Consider the following 14,784-nt stretch of genomic DNA (forward strand, 5'->3'; position numbering starts at 1 on the left):
GCCCTGCTGCATTCCCAAGAAGCATTTCCTTGCTTGAAAACAGCCTTTGAAATGGCATCATGCCAATAAAGGAGGTGTTATCTGGACACAAGGTGATCTTGGCTAAATGCAGGCAAGTTAATGCACTATGTATTTCAGCAATTTTTATGAATCTTGTCTAATGTAGAGTTCTATCATAATAAACTATAACAGAATCAATAGTGACCAATCTCAATTTAAAATCTGGATCTATAGTAATACACAGCAAGAACACTCTTCTTTAGAAATGCATGTCTGTGCATTAAAAGCCGAACACTGGTTTAAGTAATTGCTATCTACAAGTAAATGGCCCATTAATATATTTACTTACAGAATATTTTTGGTAGCATGACCAAAAAAAAAAAAAAAAAAAGGCTAAACCGAATTGTTATGAATTTCCTTTATGGCCTCAGCTGATCACCACAACTGCTCCTGTGTGTCTGTGTGTGCACATGCACATGCACTCAGTCGTAAAATACATGTGTGCGTATTCGCATTATCGTTGGCCATGGTCTGGCGATATGTTAGCTTTGGCAGCAATACTGATATAAAGACTTCCTGCTTTTCCATTGCTTGTTCCTGCTGCTGTACCACAGCATCCTGCCTGTGCTGCTTTGCCTCAGCGGGGGGAGGAGAGGGGAAAGGCTTTGCAGGATTTTTTGTTGTTGTTTTTAAAGCCAGGTCATGTGCTATAATCATTTGTTATATGTACTGCAAATGTTTAGGCACTTGTAAAATAACTATTAATAAAAACGTTGGCTTTAGTTCTGTCTGCAAGTAGGGGTGTCTTTTAAGATGGGCTGGAAGGAGTGAAAAAAAAAGTTTTTAAATGATGAATTTATAGATGAATTATGACTTACTCTTATTTTATATCTGTATCTCAAAGAAATCAATTGAAATTAACCAGTTCAGTGTCAGCACAGTAAAAATGCTGCTGGTTGCTCCCTTTACGTTATACCATAATTCATTTTTGCTTTTGCTGGACAACTAACGCAGGCATCTTAATAGATCATCATTTGTGTGAAAGTTAGAGAGCAGTATAGCTCAGGTAGGGGAAAAATTCTTACTGGAGCTCATTTTTTAAAATAAAAAAGGACTTCTACTCTTTTGAGGCCCAATTAGAAATACAGTAAGATTTTACTATATCTTCATTATGTGATACTGTTGACATAATCCAAAATTATGAAAGTCAATACAGCACCATATATTAAAATGCTTTTATAATAACTGATAAGGTATACTTGACAAATTAGACCTTTTATAATGTTTAAACATTTAGCTCTACATCTCCAAAAATACATGCACTGCTTGTGCAAAAATGACATTGAAATTTATACACACTAATTAATAAATCCCTGTTACTAGATACGAACTCTTTGCTTTGGTGGTCTACACATGGGTTTAATGGTAGGAAAATGAAAATTTGGGGGGAGCCCTAAAATGTAATTGCTCACCTTCATGCCCTTTCAACATTAGGAGGGGCTTCCCAGCTTCCCAGTGCGGCTTCTGTGGTAAGCGTATCTGCCAGGCGACCTGCAGTTTTTTCCTCTATGAGAAAACCAGCTCCTTGCCTACACAGGTGGGACAGCCTCTATTTTTAAGGTCACTGTCTTTAAAACCAACAATCTCAGGCATGTTAGACCATACATATGCTTGCTGGTCCGGGTAACAGTACCAAGCGCCCAATACTCTGGAACAAACTTTGAGCGGCCAGAGGGATGGTGGGGACGAAACAGCAGCTTGAGTGGAACAGGCAGAGCAGCGGGAAGTTCCTATAGGAGATGCACAATATTGGCCCAGCTCTAACTAACTGCTGTGTTCTTCACTCTGCCAACAGTGAGTGATGTATACATATTTATTTTGAAAGAAAGTTTGAAATAAAACAATGTATAGAAACTGAGTTATTTTGAATTGTTGGGTGAATACATGGTTTCATCATATTAAACTTTGCATCACAGTTCCTTCATAATAGCTATCACGATATGATAATATACTTCTACAGTGAGCATTCCCATGATTTTCACAAGGTTTTACTCGACCTTGTATTAAATTCCTTAAGCGTGCCCTCCAAACCGACAGCAGTACGTCAGCACGAGGTGTGACCGCTCAGACGCCTCGGTGCTCTCCCCGCGGCGGCTGGGCAGCAGGTGATGCCGGGGGCGGGCAGGGGTGCTCCGGAGCCACTCGCCTGCTCCGCGCCTCCGGCTTCGCCCCCAGCTCCGCAGGGCTGCACGCCGCAGCGAGTGCCTGCACAGGTCTCACGCAGCATCTCGGTTTCGCCAGCAGCTTTCGTCTTATTACCAAAAGGCCACATGCCTAAAACAAATGTGACCCTCCCCCACCCCCAAAGTGGCCACGTACAAAAAGAGAAAAAAACACTGGTATTAAATGAAACAAGATGGAATTTAGTTAAAAGGAGAAGAAAGAATAAACAGAAATGAAGAATAGACTTTAATTGGCTCCAGTGCCAGTAGGATTTGGCGTTTAACTTTAATCATATGTTTCATTGTGTATCAGGAAGAAAGTACCTGTTTCGTGTTTCCCCTCTTGATTCCTGTCATTAGCTGAAAGTCTGTTTATTCCCAGAGCTGTGCTGCCATCAGTTGATGATGCTGGGGCACTTACAGAGATGTTTTGGCAGGAAAATGCTCTATCGTTCATAACATTAATAGTCGTCTTCTTAGTAGACCAGTCCAAAGCGATGTCATATAAACTGTTGCATTTTCTCCCTTGGTGTCAAATGGGGGATGGCCCAAAAGAAGAAAACAGAAAAAAAAACCTGCCCTAGTAACTTAAAAATAACAAGAAAGAAATTCTCTATTGAACTTTTAAAAACAGTTTTATAAAACTGGTAAAGCCAGGAGCAGTACTCAGAGATTTTTGGTGTCAGATCAGTGCTTTGCATTTTATGTGATCATTTACACTGTGTGCAAAGTAAGTATTTGATAGCATTTGACGGCTGATTTATTAGCATTTGACACCAATATTACACATGTTGAAATGACTCTACACTGTGCAAAGCAGTGGAAAAATCACTGATTCCTTTCATGGCTTTTTCCTAGTAGTTTAAAACTGCAATTTCATTCCAAAGGAAAAAAATGAATTCCTCAAACCCCAGTTGTAATTCTTTATTTCTTCTAGTGTTTATTATGTTCAGCTCATACTAACTTGCAAAAAAAGGGGGGGGGGGGAAGCAGTTGCATTTAATTCACAGATGCTAGCTCTGAAAACAAATCAAAACCAGGCCATGCTCATAATATTAGAAGGAGTCACAGAAAAATGAGAAGTCTGCTATTGTGATGAGAAACACTGCAGGACTAAGATTGCTGATTTATAACAAAGCTGGTAAGTAAATTGCATATTTCTGATAGTTAATAGTTTTTCAAATAAGCAGAAATTTTCACCAAATGAAAGTTCTATTTTCACTGAAATTATTTTTGTTTTCTTCAAAGAAAACCCTCAACAAACTCCAAAACCAGGGTATTTCTTTTTCACTGTTTTGAAGGTAGGCTGTTACAGACCATACTCAGGACCCATATAAGAAAGAAAAAGGGATGCATCAGTTTAATACTTTTTGGAAGTTGGTGGACTCCTCAGTTATAGCATTAGTAAAATAATTGCAACTAGTGAAAAAATAATGTCAGCAATATCATATATCTGTGTAAAAATTTACTGGAGATCTGAGCTCAAAAAAGAATAAAAGAACCTTCCCCACCCCAGGAAATTAAGCCAATAAGAAGGCTCTGTTGTGCTATGAATACATTTTAAAAAGATCTAAATTATGCTATCCAATTTGTCAAGTACAGGATTATTTGAAATGCAATCGGCAATATTACGTGCTATCTTAATGAAAATAATAATACTCTTTGCTCATGTGGTACCAGCCCAATTTCAAAAAAAGTCTCTTAGATTTCACACATCACAGTGGCTTTTCCAGCTAAGATAATGTGGTAGCTAGCGCAGCATGAACAAGTTAAGTATCTGTGAAGTTCATGGACTGGTGAAGAGGGAGGACCAATTTGCCAGCCTCTGAATTACTGACAGCCTGAATGACCCATGTCTAGTCTTGTCACGTTACTTTACATTACACATTGTAACACAATCCACTGGAACATAACCTGAAAAAAAATTACTTCAGCACTAGATTGCAAGATTTTCAAGGTTACAAAGTGTTTGATTGTCACCGTGCCCACATTTTCTAGATCAATTATAGCAGCCTTTTGCTGGCATCTATTGATATGGCTAAGAAGCCAGCCATTAGCTTTACCGTCAGTCAGAATTAAACTCTCCCATATTTACCCGTGTAAGTGTATCTCTCTGTCTACACAACTTACAGAAAATTCAAAGCTGCTAATCCCTTTTGTAAGTGCCTTTTCTATATTCACTACGCTGTGCTTACTTTCAATGCCTCGCTTTGTGCAGCATACCTAGCCAATTTTCATAAAAGGAAAGAGTGAATCTTAAATGTATTTAAGTCAAAGCACAACGGAATTACTTATTAAGACAAAAAGAAAGAAAAGCAGGCAATTTTCCCTTCATCAGCATGACAGCTATATCTGAGGGGGAAAAAAAGAAACAAATGCAAACATCTATGTTATTTATCTTGTACCCCATAAAGGTAGCAAAGGGAAATCATTAAAGATATCATTTACTTAGCCTCAGAGAGGGAACTGGCTTCCAAGGTCAGTGATTCCAGCATAATGCCTCACGATACATTAGATTTTGCTTATTTGATAGTTACGATTTAGAAAGAGAGAACTGACCAGCAGTAACTACTAATGGGATGTAACTGCTTAGGCATTTTGAAAATTAAAGATTAGAAGATAATGAAGATATCATCTGCTGCAAATGGGCTCTGGTTCCTTTTGGCTTAAGTTTCATTAGGAATTTGAACATGACATCCTTTCTTGATGATCACATACACATCCCATTAATGTCAATGAGAGTTATGCTTATATGCCAGAGAAAGTGGGTTTTTTAGATGTGTATGTCCAAAGTCTGAGTCTTGGCCTCAAGTCTTATGGCTTATTGAAACACTAAAAAGCTAAAAAGGATTTACTTTGTGTGCTATATTCCTATAAATAACATTAAAAAAAAACAGTATAATGGATTAATATTCCATTGTTTATAAAATAGAAAGATAGAAATATGTATTTATTCACTCCACATGGATGCAGTTTATTCTACCTAGAGCTGTAGACAGCTGTATCCATTGTGTTTCCTGTTAGTTATATGCTATAAAGAAAGGAAATGAATTGTTAAACTTAGGTATGTGATAAGAATAAAAAAAGTTAGTGCTTACTCATGCCCCATTTTATAACAAGCTCCCCTCCCGCCCTGTCTCCTCTGCCAGTGAGGGTAGCGGGGTGGGGGTGGTGTATATATGTGCATGTAAAAATAAGATTACCTCAAGCTCATTAATGTCCACTGACAGGGTCCTGCTGTAAAAACTTTTGATGAATAGTCAGCATCTGATTCCTGAGTAATATAAAAAAAAAAAAAAGTTACTTGCAATCATTATTCCAAATGGAAAAATTAATTGTAAATAACTGGAAGTCAATTAAGGCTGGGTTCTGCCGGGTAATGCAAATCTTTTATAGTTTTGTTTCAGTTAACTGCCTCATTAATGATTTATAGATGTGTATACAGCTGTGGGAACCATAGCATTATCTAATGCACTCAGAGAATAATTACATATGAAAAGAACTACGCAGCTCAAGGGAAAAACTCAGAAATTACTGCCTTAACTTCAACCATATTAAGATGCAAAGTATTTAGAAACAGACTGTGATGTTTTATGATTTTTTTGAGTTATAATATTCTTTTAAAAAGGAAAAATATTTTTCCTATAAGAAAATATTTATATACTTCAATATTACACAGTATGTAAAATATCAAGCCTTCTCAAACTGAGAATGCAAGCCATTTATTTATTATTTAAATGCCCAAGTCATAAAACACTCCCATTCCCTTTGTGCATCTGTTATATAGGAGAAAAAGACATTTCTGCAGTTGAACAATTCATGGGCACAAGCATACATGTTCCTGATTTACAGAGAGCCAGAATTAATTTTGGAAAGACTACAGGAGTCAGTTTCTAGACATATGACTATTAGTTCTTTGGTGATGCCATTGGTTTCTTTTTTTTGTAAAATATTTTTTTCACTCCTGGAATTTATTTCACTTCTAATAGGGCAGTGGACCTGAAGTTTGCACAAATTGTTGCTTATTTAATATATAAACTGCAACCCAGTGATAAGCTGCTGTTGGACACTTGAAAGCACCACAGAGAATCCTTTGCCTGCTTTTCTTTTCACTTACAGCTTTCTCACTCAGGGTCTTTTCACTCGCAAAACTTGTAAACTTCTGGCATTTGACACCCAGAATGTTCCCTGAAATTTTCAGCTTGCTTGGATATGCAACACTGCAAATCTTCCGTTAAAGCTTCCAGCATTGCTATGAACAAATTCTCTGTTGCATGGCTATGGCAACAGGGTGGAAAAGTTGTTAGGGCTCATTCTCAGTGCTCTGCCTCTCTAAACCATCTTTCTTCAGGCCTGAAGCAAATTGCCATCCCATGCTTTTGGCCAGAAGGTGATTCCAGGAAAATAAGGGTCACTGTGGTCAGCTCCAGCCGTCTTGATCTGCTTCTCACTCCCACTTTGTTTATACTGGGACTGGTGGCTTTCATGTTCCGTATAGTTTGCCATAGCCACCTTTGCACTCCCTTTGCATCCCCTGTCCCTTGTGGAGTATGACTTGCCTTGGTTGGTTCTCCCTGTGCTGTCCGCAGCTGTGTTTTCTCATGCTTTGCTACCACTGCTTTCTGTACCTTCAGACTAGCGAAGGAACTGCCGGGCGATGGAGCCTTGCAGCTGCCTCTGTCCTTGTTCTTCAATGTAGCAGTTCCCAGCCACTCGCTCTCGTGCTTCTCTGGCCTGCTCTGCTCAAGCCTTCCTTTGTACCACACCCTAATATTTTTTAAAATATTTTTTAAAATATATATTTCTGTGAAAATTTAGCTTTTCTCATATTTGTGTACAACGGGTTCCTCCTTTCCTTGCTCTTCCTTCACCATACCTTCACCATCCAGACTCCCCTCGCAACCGTTTCTTCTAGTCTTACGCTCTTGATTGGCTTGCTCAGTCAGATGCGACAAGGTCTGTCACTGCTCCCTCTTACGAGTTGTGTGATGTCAGGCAAGTACCGTATTTGCCTCATAATTAATATTAAAATACTGGACTAGTTATCTACTTGGACGATATACAGCCAGAGAGATGAATACACTCACCTTTTATTTTGTCTAAAGATGCTTAGGCTTTCACATGAAACCTGTGGTTACCCTGTGTCATTTACTTGTTTCACAAATAACGTCAGCACATTTCACTGGATAGGGAAGAAAGAAATCAGCCTAACATCTCTTTGGAGGACACAATAAAAAACACAGAAACGTTACATGGTTCCACAGATGCACTAAAACATGAAGGCGGCTTAGCCACCATACTACTTCTAAGTACTTGGGCTGCAGAATTAAATGCAGCACAGACACTTTCAGTATCTTGCTTGCTTAGAAAGGGAGCTTATTACATGGAGACTGGTACACAGATGAAAACTGTCAGCTGTTGTAGAGTTTCTACAGAATTTGTAGAAATTCTGTGGAACCTTTTGCATGCCTGTCAAGGAACAATTTTACATGTTTATATACTTCTGCTATCACTGAAGGGAATTATTTATTACAGATTTCATAGAATAATTCAGGTTGATAGGACCTCAGAAGGTCATCTAGTGCTACTCAAACACTTATGCATCTACATTAGTGACCATATGTGAAATGAAAATGAAGTCAAAAGCATGGGAATAACTCACTCAGATATTTTATTGCCAGAGAATAAAATAGGAAGGACCAATTGAAATAGTCATAAAATATTTGTAACTTTGTAGCTGCATCGTGCTTGGTAATGAAACATTAAACACTAAGCTATAAGAACAAATCGATGACTGCAAATCAAGTATCATTTTGCATTAGAAAAACTTATTTTTAATCCTAAACTTTTAAAGTATCACTGAATAATCTGCATAAGGAACAACTAAATAAATCAAGATTCTGCAACCTGGAAAAGAAATGACTGAGAATTCATGAGACAGAGGTCTATAAAACCATTAATGCCATGAAGAAGATGACTAGAGAATGATTATTCAGCATTTCATATAAGAAATGAAGGTTATCAAATTAAATTATTAGGCATCAGGGTACAACAATAAAGGAAGTAGTCTTTTACACTGTGGCACCCTGCTAGAGAGCTCTGTGGGTGCTTGTTTACTTGTGATCAAAAAGTGATTCCATAAATTCCAGCAAGAAAAAAAAGTGCTGCCTGGGGTGATGAAGTACACAGATACAATCTTCGGCTGAGGATGTCCTCAAGCCATGGATTTCCAGGCACAGAATATACAGCCTTGATGTACACTTGATCCCTTGACACGCTCCTGGACAGCGCATGGGCTAGACAGCCCTTTGGTTTGACCCAGTATGGCCCTCCTTAATCTTCTGCTACCCCATTTATATGTATTATCTCAGTGTAACTACCACACACCTGTGCACTAAGTTTTCTTGAAAAACAGCTAGAAATCTTTATGGACTTTTTAAATTGCTCTTGCAAATATGGTAACAAAAAAAATGTGGTAACATATTTGGCAAACCATCTTCTAAATAGCAAAATCATTTAGCAATTGCTCTTGTTTGACTATAGTTTATCACATCGTGCACTGTGAATCGAAAAGAGTTGACTACATTCTTAATTCTGGTTTTAATATACTTCATAATCAAAAGGATAAAATAAAAGCACATCAGTATGAATTAATGTATGGGGGAAGGGAGGAAGAAAATCGTCCCTATCTATATCAGCCAGATATTAACCAAGCCTCTGTCAGATCTGAAGGTTTCATAAAGATGCTTGCTCAGAGTCAAAAATAAAAAAAAGAAAGCACATCAAATTTAAGTCTTAGATCTTTTTCCCCTTAGAGAGAAATAGTGACATTGAATTATATATTAGAAGTAATGTTTTATTGTGAATTGCTTTACCATGATTGCTAGGCAATACAACTCTGCCATTCAGCATCTTTCTTTCTTCATGATATCCCATGCTAAGGTTTTGTAGATCATATATAAAAATAAGCTAAAAGCCACAAATACCAGGGGGCATGGGCATATGAGAGGAATAGAAGAGATACATAGGCCTCATGGGCTTCCATGTCCCACCAGCTGGCCAACGACATATACACAGTTCATGACATGACAAATTCCTTCTCTTCTCTTTCTCATCTGTTTTTTCTAATCTGATCCATTCTTGCAACTGAAAAATAATGGCAAGGTAAGCATTTATTTTTTTTCCATCGTACATTCTTCATATGAAGGATTTGTAAATCAGACATGAAAGTCACTCACTCCAGGTTGAAATCTAATGTTACAAAGGTTTAACCTAAGAAAAAACAAAATAAATTCTGATCCATTATATTTACTAATATTCCAATTATGCTTTTCCATTTTACACAATACTGGGGGAGTGCAGGGGAAAATGACACGTATTTATCAATTTGGTGTTACGCTTTATTCTGCCTATATTCCTTTGGCAGTAACTTCAGAAGATGAATGCCAAACAAAACCAGTTAATAACTCAAATGCCATTATTCTTGGTTACAGATACCCTGAAGGAGAGTAGCTTCAGTGATAGTTTCTGCTCCTGCATCAAATTTCTGAAGTGTTCCAGCTGGATCAGTGTTTGCATTAGAAATGCTCCCTCTCAGTTATCATGACTTCTGCTGGCTGTATTGTCTTTCCTCTATAGTGTACAGAAGAAATAACAAGTGCATGTAGCAAAGCAGAACTTGGACAGCTTTGCAAAAATCCAAGCAGAGAATGAAAATTCAGAGAAGGCAGTACTGTTACTGAAATGCTGTTTTGAAAAGGGACAGTCTCTAAGGTTATGGTAGTTGTAATTTCCAGAAACAGGTAAAATTCAAGGATAGCCTTTTCAGCATTTTCTCATTGTTCATGTGGAGAAGTTTGAAAAAAGCAGTTGTACTGCTGGTCTCCAATTTAGACTTGTAAAAATGTTGCAAGCAGTAAATACTAGATACTTTAAATAAGTAAATACTAGAAACTGTAAGTAAATACTAGAAAGTAAGTGGGTAAATAATATTAGGCCTGATGTATATGGGCACCGGTAAAGAACAAAGAAATGGCATATCTGACTTGCTTTAAAGGCTGAGTAGGATGGGCAGCTGAAGAAGGGAAGAAAATGTGTAGTGAAAGGAAGGAAATGGATGTGTTTAGAAGTGAAGTGAATATGGCTTAAAACAGTATTTTTTTCTCCTCTGACAGATTTTCACTTGACATTTACTCCAAATAGCGCTGTAAAACTTTAAAGCAATGTCTAGAATTCAGTTTTGCTTCACTGTATGCTGAATCTCTGCACCCTTTTTGGAAAACCTGACTTTTTTCTGTTCAGATCATCTCTGTTCAGAATCACTGCTGCCTAGACACTGGGATGCAGCCAGTTTGACAGCCAATGCAAAATTAGAGAGATACAGGAAAATAAATCATACCACATCTTACAGCTACTCTTAACTCTGCTTTCTTGAAAATATTTACACACTTCTACCTGGAGAGAACAGAGGAAAGTTAGGCTGTGAAACCCATATACAAAAGCATATACTTCCTATTGTGTATGTGAAAATTAAGCTAGATGATGTACTTCAATATTTCTTCAGATTAAAATTAGCAGCGAATAGTGTATATTAACTTTAAATTAATAGATGAATGGTTTTCCATTTCCTCACTGGAATATTTTCCCACATCAATATGCATTCATACACAGATGAAAAAGTACTTCATGAACTGTAAATGCGATCAGCCCTTCAAGTTATGTTTAGGGCATTGTTTAAGCTGACTATGAGCATGCACTATGTGTGTGTAAGAGACACTTTTCATCATAGTTCCATGGCGTGCCACTAGAATTTTGTAAGTTCAGAGTAATACTGGGAAATTCATAAGTGCTATGACCTCACTTGAAAAGCTTCTGAAGAATACACTGTTATTATTTAATCATACCTAGTATAACTTTACATGTGGAGGCTGATTTTGAAAACAATGTATGTAATTTCATGTTGTTATAGATGGTGGGAAAAGTTGTTCTTTTGTCCTTCTTAGAGCTGTTACTATCTCCCTCAACACAGTAATACACACGACAGTAGAGGAGAGACCACATTAACAATATGTACTTTAACAATAATCATTCCATATTCCTTACCTCTGCTATAAAGGTGATATGTACAGATTTTATAGTTGGTACTGATAAAAAAATACTGGTATAGTCTAAAATTTTAAGTGCATCAAGCTATAACGCTTTAAGAGAAAACATCTGGATAAAAAAGATAGCTGGGCAAGCTGGGCAAACTTTGATGCCATTAATTGTAAAAATGTAATACATCCAATTTTATTGGCAATTCTTTTCATATGGGCTCTGAAAGAGCCTGAAATATCGCAATACAAAACTTTTCACAGTGAAGAACAAAAAATTTGAACAAAATAATAATGGTCAAAGTTTGGTGTTCTAGTAGTGACCCTGGAATTGTTCCATCTAATGGACACACACATCTGGGCTGCATTCTGTGTTCCTTGACGATGACCTTACCTATTCTGTAGCATAAGGTTATGAGACACAGATGTATATATGCATGTATAAAAAGTGTGTGTGTGTGTGTGTATCCACAGAGCGTAACATCATTTTCATTTACAAATTCAGAAAAGGTGATTAAGTGATTTGTCTAATATTATGCACAAATCTATGGAGGAATGACCATTTCATCAACTCAGCATACAGTATACCTCTTTTTTCACAGTCTTCTCAACTGATCAATACTTAGCTGACTAATAAAGGTGGACAAAGTAAGAAAACATAAAATTCACTCTTTTTGAGGTCTCCACTGACTTAATACAAGCATAATCACTGCTCTGCAGCTGAGTAACTAAGGTTTTTATCTAGGATGGGCCTACTGTCTCAATTTCAGTGATTACATCAGTATTTTATTTAGTATTAACTGGACTTGGGGTTTGTACTGTGTCCTTAGTAGTTCCTGTTAGCTAGTCCAAACAACTTAGATGCTTTCTGCTGTGACTGCTAGATGTATGCACAGGATTTTCTCATGTCCAATGTATCATTTTACACCTCAGTCTGAAAGCTAGGCTTTTCAGTGCTTGGCATGGTAGTGCTAATACTCTATTTGCAAAGGTTGGGCTAGGTTGACCATCTTAGGAAACTAGTTTTATCTACATACAGCACTTTAATTTTAGATGGTCTCTATAAAACTGATTATGATCTGAGTACTTAAGTACGTACAGTGAAGAGGCCTGCTTGTTTGAATGGGTCTATTCAAAACAAAAGGGTAAGCATGTGTATAAATCTGTGTTGCATAATAACCCACATTTGTTGGGAAGTAAGCATGGCACAGATATAAAAAACTATGTGTGCACATACAGAAGCATTAGTAAATGGTGAGGTACAACAGCGAAAGCAAAAATGAACAATGGGCAGATTGTGTAAATATAAATCACTTGTTTAGAATGCATTGACTGATAAAAATTCTTTCTAGTGCTGGAGACAACAGAGTCAAATATATTATGTACTGTGAGAAAAAAGAAGGGACCTTCACAGATTTCATTTTTGGAGTCTGGATCAATAGAGTACAAGTTTAAGGCTCGTATCAGTCTGAAAGGGGCCACAAACTTCCCGTTCCCTGTTAGAGAACAACACATTCAAATAGATCTTACAGGCCCTCCAGGTTTTATTTTCAGTGGAAGCCATTTGCACTTCCTTTGGATCACTGTCTATACGACAGCTTCCAGGAAGACGCTGACTGACCACCTACATCCCTTTGCTTCCTCCACATGGATCCAACTTTCCTCATCATCAGGAGTGTTCCAGGCTCTATATATACAGCAAGAGACTTTAAGGAGATGGGAGCCCCCTCACTAGTGCTGCATCGCAATGCCAGCCCCTTTACCACTGTGCTCCTCCCCACACTACAAATGAGATATCACGCAGCAGCTTGGTGAAGGTCCAAAAAAAAAACATTAGGTATCAAAAACTCCTGGTGCTGGGAACTGTTGAAGAATATTCACTCACATATAAGCACTTTTCATAGCCTTAGTGTCACGGCTATGTTTGATGCAGTAAGGTTTGAGAATGATCTGAAGCCATCAGAGTGCAGCTGGCAAATACCAGGTTCAGTGGAGACATGGATTCCCCTGAAGAAACGGTGAACGCTCTGGGGATGGAGGCAAGGCCACCACTCCGGCAGTGTATATGAAACGGAAGTTATGGATTGTTCCCATGCATCATACCAGGGTCCAGAAGGGGCAGCAGCTGGAGGAAACAAATTTACATAGTTTGGGTTGCTTCTTGTTCTCATGCATAGCAATAAGATCTCAGCTGGGCTTGGAGCTCCTGTGTTCACTGTAGTTCTGTGTGGCACTCATCCAAAGAAAGAAGGTGATGGTCCATAGCCATAGCCTGGGAAACAATGATGAGTTTGAACCGTCGTTTGTTCCACAGCATCTTTCCTCTTTAGTCTTCCTATTTATAAGGGTCTAGAGGGGTGGGATAACTCTACTGATGGACCATCAGCGGAAATCTCCTAATTCCTTATGTCCAATAAAGAGATAATGTGCCTGCACTGTCCAAATGTACCAGAATAATCCATGTAATTCAAATTGAAGAATGGAGTATCTTACTCTGTGCACTTGTCCCTTCATTTTGCACAGTGCATAGAAGTAAGAGACTTGTCTGTGTCCCAGTATGCTCGAAAACCGTATCAATTGCAATTACAGCATGAGAATAGCCAGTGACATCAAGGAACAACAGCAATGTAGAATCCAAACAACTGCCATTTTATTGTTTCATTGGTACTGTTTCCCAGCATTAAGGCATTTTTATCTTACAAGGTATAGGTAGATACATACACACACACACACACGTGCACATGCGTGCACACATTTATGGGATGGGAAAGGTGGAGCTTGTGTGTGATCTGACAGATTCTACTGAGGCAAAAAATTATAGGGTCTCAAGTGCTAGGGCATGAATGCATCTATAGTCAAGCATCCAAATGAGAAATGCTTACTTGACTGTATCTGTCAGCCTTTCAGGGCCCAGGGACTAGAAGAAAAAAAAACGGATAAAGATATTTTTTAAAAAATCCCCTGGGACCATCTCCTGTATTTAATAAGGAAAAGCACCTTCTGTGCAGCCAATAAAAGTTGAGCCTCTCATGAAGATTTATACCATATTACACACTGAAATTCAATGTACAACGATACCCTTGTGTATGCTGTTGTCAGAATAATAATCTTTGTCTGTCTGATCAACTTATATTTTATGCCAACAACACGGCATTTAATATTACATACTTTCAGAGGAAGAAAATGTATTTATTCATGCAACCACTTGCCCAGTAGCTTAAAAGACAAAGTGAAAAAAAAAGCTTTGAGATTTTATTGTAACTTATTATCTACAATACAGATTTCTATACAATCTTAGCAGTTTTATGCCACAATATAAACTATGATTCTTAATCTACTTTGTGAAACCATCTCACTATTTTATAGTGTCATGAGGAATAGTACAGTTGTATATGACTGCTGAAGTTTTTTTTTGGCATTCTCTTGAAACAAGGAGACTAAAAATACAAATGGTAATCAACAGCTATATT

Source organism: Dromaius novaehollandiae, chromosome 11 (genome assembly GCF_036370855.1).
Source record: "Dromaius novaehollandiae isolate bDroNov1 chromosome 11, bDroNov1.hap1, whole genome shotgun sequence".
In the NCBI taxonomy this organism is placed as follows: domain Eukaryota; kingdom Metazoa; phylum Chordata; class Aves; order Casuariiformes; family Dromaiidae; genus Dromaius; species Dromaius novaehollandiae.